The sequence below is a fragment of the Acyrthosiphon pisum genome, chromosome X (assembly GCF_005508785.2).
Source record: "Acyrthosiphon pisum isolate AL4f chromosome X, pea_aphid_22Mar2018_4r6ur, whole genome shotgun sequence".
Taxonomy (NCBI): domain Eukaryota; kingdom Metazoa; phylum Arthropoda; class Insecta; order Hemiptera; family Aphididae; genus Acyrthosiphon; species Acyrthosiphon pisum.
The window spans coordinates 118,742,109-118,750,967 of record NC_042493.1 but is presented as its reverse complement, the minus strand read 5'-3'; the positions used below and the strand labels follow the sequence as shown (position 1 = coordinate 118,750,967).

General features: G+C 23.4%; 1 long non-coding RNA gene across 1 annotated transcript in view; it reads right to left on the bottom strand.

Moving 5' to 3' along the window:
• Nucleotides 1-3,614, bottom strand: part of LOC115034994 — an 8,458-nt gene extending 4,844 nt beyond the window's left edge. The window contains exons 1-2 of the long non-coding RNA XR_003840159.1: nt 3,440-3,614; nt 2,675-2,683 (exon numbers count right to left, since the gene is read on the bottom strand). This is a non-coding gene — a long non-coding RNA (uncharacterized LOC115034994). The remainder of the gene's footprint in view (nt 1-2,674; nt 2,684-3,439) is intronic.
• Between the last annotated feature and the right edge of the window lie 5,245 nt (nt 3,615-8,859).

Below are 8,859 nucleotides of genomic sequence, written 5' to 3'. Positions count from 1 at the left end.
AGTCACAGTTTTTTTTTATTAGCATTTAAAGTTCAAAAATTGACAAAATATGTAAAAACTACGAAAATTAGCAAATTATTTTGAGTTAATAATTCGTAAAAATTTTTCTTTTTAGAACTAAGATTTTAAAATATAATACAAGATTCCTTATAGGTTAATCTACCTTTATCAAAAAAAAAAATGTCTATAAGAAACTCAAATTAAATTTTTATGAGCGTTTGAAATTCATATTTTCACAACATTTGATATTCGCTCGATTTCTGAAGTGACAATTTTCTTATTTTATTGTAATTAAAAAACGAATAACTGTAGATATTTGAAAATTTCACTGAATGTTAATATTTTCATTTTTTGTACACCATAAAATTTTCAAAATATTTTGACTCTTTTTGAGCTGTTTACGGACATTCTCAGTTTTCAATTTTTTTAGTTTTTTTTTCTATAAATATCAATAAAATTTTGTTTGTTGGGTAAAAAAGTGTGAAAATTGAATGCAATGCTCCTGATATATTGGTACAATAGCAGTAGAAAAATATTAAAAATACATAGTCACAATTTTTTTTTATGAACATTTGAAGTTCAAATTTTGACAAAATTTATCAAATTTAAAATTGAATAATTATTTTGTAGTTGAAAATTTATAAAATATTCAACTTTCATATCTAATGATTGAAAATTTAATACAAGTCTCCTACTATATTGTTACAATGATATTTGAAAATATTAAAAATCCTTAGCCACAGTTTTTTTTTTTTTTATTAGCATTTAAAGTTCAAAAATTGACAAAATATGTAAAAATAACGAAAATTACCAAATTATTTTGAGTTAATAATTCGTTAACATTTTTCTTTTTAGAACTAAGATTTTAAAATGTAATGCAAGATTCCTTATAGGATAATCTACCTTTATCAAAAAAAAAAATGTCTATAAGAAACTCAAATTAAATTTTTATGAGCGTTTGAAATTCATATTTTTACAACATTTGATATTCACTCAATTTCTTACGTAACGATTTTCTTATTTTGTTGTAATTAAAAAACGAGTGACTGTAGAAACTTGAAAATTTCACTGAATGTTTTTATTAGCATTTTCTATATACGATAAAATTTTGAACATTATTTGACTCTTTTTGAGCTGTTTACGGACATTGTAAGTTTTCAATTTTTTTTAGTTTTTTTTTCTATTAACATCAATAAGGTTTTATCTAAAATTAATAAAAGGCTCCTGATACACTGTTACAATAGCAGTTAAAAAATATTTAAAATATATAGGCCACAATTATTTTTTATAAGCATTTGAAGTTGAAATTTCGACAAAATTTATCAAATTTAAAATTGAATAATTATTTTAAAGTTAAAAATTTATAAAATGTTCAACTTTTATATTAAGGATTAAAAATTTAAAACAAGATTCCACGTACATATTTAATTCTGTTACCAAAAATTCTAAGAAATACATAAGCACAGTTTATTTTTATAGTCATTTTAAGTTCAAATTTGAACGAAATTACATGTTAAAAAACCTAGAGTAACTATTTTAGTTATTTTATTGTGATTATATAATATTATTCATGGGCACTTGAAACTTCTAAAGTATATTATTATCACGGGTTGTTGTTGATGTATAATGCGTTATAAGTACCTAATGGATATTGTGATATGATTAATTTGGAATTTATTATAGATCAATTTTTTTTTAATACCATAGATAAGTATATAATATGTCTTATACCTAGACTGTCATACCGTCTCCGCTCAGAATCGTTTTTCTTATTCAGTGATATTATATCATTGAATTCAAATTTAATACTATCCATTATACAGTGACCCACTTGTAACCTACTGTACAGCAGAGCGACATCCACTTACCCACTTTTTTTTTTTAAATTTGAACTTTAAATGCTTACAAAAAAAAATTGTGACAATGTATTTTTTATATTTTTCAATAATCATTGTAACAATATATTAGTAGCTTTGTATTCAATTTTTCAAGCTTTTTGACCCAACGAATAAAATTTAATTGACATTTATAGAAAAATATCGGAAACTGAAAATGTTTTTAAACCACTTAAAACAAGTCAAAATATTTTGAACATTTTATCATGTTTAGAAAATACTAATACATATATACATGTATATACATTCAGTCAAAATATCATATACGGTTATTAATAATCGTTATACGAACTTGCGTAATAAAGTATAACATTATATTATACCATACTCATACTATATTATAATATCAAATAGTGTATATTCACAATAATTATTGTCAACTAAATTATACAAAAATAGGATACTTTTAAAATTAAAACTATAATACCAGTTTTACTTTCGTAATTATCTTAGATTCTGAGCGGAGTGACTTTCAACAAACCGACACTTGGTATTCGATAACTTTTGAATTCTGAATATGTTCTTATTATCAACATTATTTTTAGTTATAGGTCTATCTGGACAATGATAGTAATTGTTAATAGTTATACCCAATTATGGGTGACGGCTTGTAAACTAAATGGTTTCAAAGCTATACTATTACTAAGTCAGTAAGTAAACATTCGAGGACGATGATAATCATATAAGTTATATTAGTTATGACTTATGAGTTATGAGAAGCAAATCACATACCTAGAATTAAACAAATTAAAATAACAATATAAAATGTAGGTACATACCGGTGAGTTCTAGAAATAAAATAATAAACATACCATTTAATAAATACTATTTAATAAATAATATTATACCTTTTAATTCACAATCTAAGAATTACCTATAACAATACTTTAATAAATTAATTTCCTACAAATAATATTATAATCCAGAATATCACAATTATTTACTAATGAGAGTCTTGATATAATTTATGTTGTTATTACTAACTTATTTAACTTATTTAACTAATTTATTTAACTAAGTTAAGTTAGATTTGGATTAATTTCTACTGAAAAATAATCTAGAAAATTTAAAAAAAATTATCTTAGGTATAAATGGCTCAAAAAAGGCATTGCCCAGATTATAATCTTACCTTTACATTATATAAGAGGTAATTTCACTCTTATTTTTAAACTAACTATAGTTTTTGGAGTCAACAAATTATGCGAGTCGAATCGCTGAAAAGGTTAATATCGTACGCAAACGCGGAACCTCATTTATTTAGTTTAATAGATTTTTTTCTAATTAATTCTTGTATAATATACTTCATTTATTATGCGTGTACTCGATTAATTTTATAATTTTTTACAATGCAAATATTGTATTATGTAAAAATCGTCTAATTATGGCAAATAAAAATAAAAAATAATAATAATAATGGTAACTACTCAATGAGTAGGTAAGTAAAAACTTGATGATAATCATCATTACAATCAAATACATTGAATAAAAAAAATGAAAAAAAAAATAGGTTATAATAAATATTAAATAATACATTGTACACATACCGTTAGATGCCCCTAGAAATAAAATAATAAACATACTATTTAATAAATAATAATATTATACTTTATGATTCACAATCTAAGAATTATAGGGATGACTTAATATTATTATTATCCTTCTATAAAATATATCATTATCAAGTATTTCACGATAATTTATTAATGTGAGTCAAGCATTTATAAGAATTTATGTATTCATATAATTGTATTAAAATGTATGTTACAGCAGCAAATAAAAAAAATAATAAATAAATAAATAAATAATAGAAAGTTAATGGTTACAACTTATAAATATTTTATTTCCACTGTCAATTATTAAGATATTCTGATATTATATTGAGGGTTACTACATTAATTGAATTTATTTAATTAATTTAAAACAATTACATCATCCATGACTGTCTAAAATTATCAAGCCACGATAATTCATGCTATTATAGGCCAATATTAGTAGTGTAACCAACTAGGTACTTCACTTTGGAGTTACATAAAAATATAATATAAAATTGCATTTAGTTTAGTAAATATGCCATTGCCTTAACAAAAACAATTTTAGTATTTAAAAATTAAAAATTAACTTTTTAGTTAACAGTATCATAAAAAAAAAACTATATTTTACGGCCTCCATAATAATTTCATTATTGAGGGTTACATTAATTAGCCTATTAACCGACGTTAAAATCAATTAGAAGATAAACAATGATGACCATTATCTTATAAGTATTTTTGTTAAGTACTATACTAAAATTATTCAAATACTTTTTAGGTATACTTAAATACGTAATATTCATATATTTTTGATAAAAGTACATGGGCATAATATTTTAAACTTTAAATTTAAGATATATAACTATGATATAATTACTATACTCAAAGAAGGTAATAGCTGGTAATAGTAGGAAACTATGAGTTTCATAATATTTTTAGCTGCATCGACAGTTGCAAATACTCATAAAACCATTAAAATTGGATGACGAATTCTAAAAAACGCGGGAATCAGAATAAAAAAAATACGCTTGCACACTGTATGGCTGTACCTAGTGTTGTGACTTAAAAACAACTTATAGTATAATATAATATATTTTTACATATTATGAAAGATTAATCTAATACAATATTGTATAACATAAATCAAAAACAACATACCACCTTTAGCTAGAAACAAAATACAGGGTGGTCATTTATAAGTATAATTATAAATTAGTTACCTATAACATGGTATAATTAAAGTGAAAATCTAGTGATATATTTGAAAAGTTCTCGATAATTTTCAAAATTTTCAGTTGGGTACCAACTTTTAAATCGAATTTTTTCTTGTATAAATAAAAAATAAATCTAAATTTGGTTTTAATTTGTATATTAATACCTAAAATATTTACTGTTTATCTTTTGCTATTTTTTAACATACGACTATCATAATAACTACATAGCTCATAAACATAAAATATAATATTTTAGACCCATAAACTAAAAATTCACACCAAAAAATAATAAGAATTAAAACATATTTCAGGAACATACAAGTTTAAAAAAAGTATTTTTAATATGTTCTTAGGTAAGGTTAGCAAAATATATTTGCACCTATCAAAGTACACTTTAACCAGATTAAAATTGATCGGAATCGCAATTAAAAACCAAATTAGAAAACTATAATCATAGCTTCGCACAGGGTAGCTGACCTAAGTACAATATACATTTGGGAAAAGTAACGCTCTCCCATAATATTGTATGATTTCCAATCGATTGAAAAACAATTTAAAAAAAAATATGAAAATATTAGAAATGTAAATTTACCAAGAAACTTCCAAACAAAAACAAATTATAAAATTCAATTCAATTCAAAATTCAAATGATACATACTTTTATTATCTGTAAAATAAATTATAAAATATTAATTATTATTTGGGTATCTAAACATATTAAATCGAAATATTAGGAAGAAACAAATACTGTCATTATTATTATTGTTGATTTATTTTAAATTGAATTATGAATATTCAATATAGCATGATAATTAAGTATTAAAAAAAATAATAATATCTCCCTGTATAGGTACTAAAATATATTATAATATAATATGCGCATGGACGTATAAGTCACCCGAGTATAAAAAATGTCGTAGGTTTAGAAACAAAAGATACTAATTATAAATATATAATTTTTCAGAAGAGAAATTTAAAACTAACAGTATTATGATTTATGGGTTATAATTATTTTAAACTTTATGACAGTACTTTTAATCATAGAACATTTTTGTCCATTTGTACGGATTTAGTGTATTCATCAGTGATCATAAGAGCTTCTATATTTTTTAACAGTCTTAACAATACAAATATAAAATACAATTTTAACAGTATAATATAGGCAGATACAATATAATTTTTAGTAACGTAATTATTTATATCAAATGTTGAACAATTTATTAATATTTCAGTAGGTATTCAATTTAAATTAATAATAATTTAATGAATTTTAAAATATTTAAATGATTCTATTTCGTAGTTACAATTTCAAAGAATTTTCCTAATATTAAGTGTATGAGTCTTTGGACATTTATAATTTTTATAAATTTGTAAATTTGTATATTTATATTTCTTTATTTATTGCTCTTTTATTGGTGACGTTAAAAATGTATAGAATATGACGTTTCGTTTTGTGGTTTAAATGACAGGCTAGACTAGATCACAGGGGGCAACAACACACAAACATTTTTAAATACATACTTGTAGATTTATCTGAAATTTAATCATACTAGTATTATTGTAAACTAATATATCACATCATTAATCAATGTCACGTTTGTAACATAACTGTACCTTAATACAGTTTTAGAGCGTTAATCTATAAATCTAGTGCACTAAAGCAACAGAGTTACTTAAATGTTGTAATTGAATAGTATTTAAATATCATCAGGAAACATAATTTTTACAATTATTATCTATAAAGCCGCGGTCACACGATGATAGAAAAACGCGATAGTTGCTATCGTGATGAACTATCATGCATGCATGCTAGTTATGATAGTTAATAGTACCTATAGAGGGTGATAATAACTATCGCGAAAGCAACTATGACCGCAGCTACCTTGTCTCTTCTAACAACATTTCAAATGAAATATTTCATACTTCAAACGCTAAATATATGATTTATCAACCTCCTGTAAGCAATAAAGCTCGTGTTGGAGGCTGAGAGTAATAATATTTAATAATAATATATGAGTATACATTTAGATTGAGAAGGTAATGTAAAACATATGGCATCAATTACATATTAATTAAAAATAAAAATAAAATATAAAATATAAGACATACATGATAGAACATAATATAAGTTATTTACTAACAAAAAATTATATAACAATGAACATTTTGAGAAATGTGCAGTTATAACTTCTAAAAAAAAAACATTTAGATACATAAAATATTCATAATTTAAACGACATTGTGTCCTAAATCAATACCCACTCTCAGTGAATCCATTGGCCCCCGAGTTTCACTTAGAGCTAGTACTCATATTAAATTACTTGAAATTATATACAGTGGCTGTTTGATAAATGGACATTTACAAACTATTATTTATTGTGTTTTTAAGTTGATACAATGATACTGTAGCGCATCAGGAATTCCGTATGACAGTGAGAGGGTTGTGTGAGTGCGAGGATTCATAAAATTATTACATTTTATAAATATTATACAGCTCAACAGCTGACATAACTTTTCATCGTATTAAAACATTTAAAATTTACTTTTAATATCATATTAAGTCAATGCTTATAAATTATAATTTTGTCTAATATACTTCAAAAAAAGAATGTAATAAAATACAATTATTGTTAATTGCAATTAACTTACTTGTAAAGCCACATTCCACTAAAATCACTATAAGATTTCAAAAAAATTCATAAAAAATTACATAAGTTTAAGCTTGAATAGGTTGGTACCATATAAAACGGATGCAATTGTTCACTAATCATAAATGAATAATGATCCAATCATGGGCCATTGAAACTTGCTCAACATTACACACGATATTCTAAAGATATTTTCCTAATAGCTATTATATAATTTATAAATACGATAAGTCGAAATTTAAATGGAAACAACGTCAATTAAAAATAAATTCGGAATGTATTAATTTCGTGAAATTGTGAGTTAAAGGTCATAGGTCATTAACCTTAACTATAATTTAAGAATACACAATATGCATCAACATTAAATGTTTTTAAGTACTTAATCAACTTTTTCTTCTTCGGGTTTATCCGAACACAAAAAAAATGCAATCGTGTTATGAAAAGGTTAAAAAAGGTACCACCGATCTTTTTAGAACCATGCAATATTTTTTAGTATGAGCATAAAATTCTTTATATCATAACTTTTCTAAGTTATTGTTTATTTACTAATAATTAATTAAAAATATTACGCTTACCAACACAGCTGCCTAAAAAAAAAAAAAAGCAACATTTTTATTATTCAATAGTTGTAAATCAATAAATTAAACCTTACCTTCTGCTTTTTTTTGATTAAATGTAGCGGACGCAGGTATAACCCAAGCGGTAATAAGTACTATACATGTAATTGTTAGTAAATATTGCTTGAAGAAAACCATTTTGAATTGGTATAAGGTATGAGAAGGTTCAAAGGTATAAGAAATTAATGAAAAAATAATGAGAACGTTCAGAAGTAAATGAAATAAAATTGTACTACTCAGGTCTTTTATAAGAGATCTGTTTCCATACTATACTACCTCAGCACAAAACAAACAATGTTCACAATACGTTGTTGATTTAATAACAACTGATATAATATAAGAATATAAAAAGAGCCTAAATATGTCAGTTTACGCCATATGCCATGTTTACAATATTTCAAACTTTATTAAATAATGCGTAATTATTTTTTAGAAAATTATTTAAAATGTTAAAATTCAAGAAACATATATTATAAAAAATACATACCTAATTATTATATAATTCATTAATTAAAAAAAAATTAGTGTTTAAGAAAATTACTTTTGTATCGATAAAAATGTATACTACAATAGTTCTGGGTATTGTACCTACCTATGATTGTATAATGTAGGTATATCATAATTAGTAAAAGTCTATTAATTTGTATTTTTATTGCGAAAAAACAAATAAAAATATATTATATGTTATATACATATTGCAAAAATATATTTATGGCAATATCTTTTGTATAAATTGATCATAGGTAGTCCTATTTTAAAGTGCTATTAGTTGTATATATGCAATATACATCATGATCGATAAGATGTACCAGCGATAACACAGCGACAACAAAAACATATCAAGGATATAACATGAAAAACAAAAATAGAAATGAAAAACAAATTACATGTTTGAAATCATGAGTAAAATTGAAAACAGTAGATAATCAATAATATTTACCAAGAAACTGTCAAAA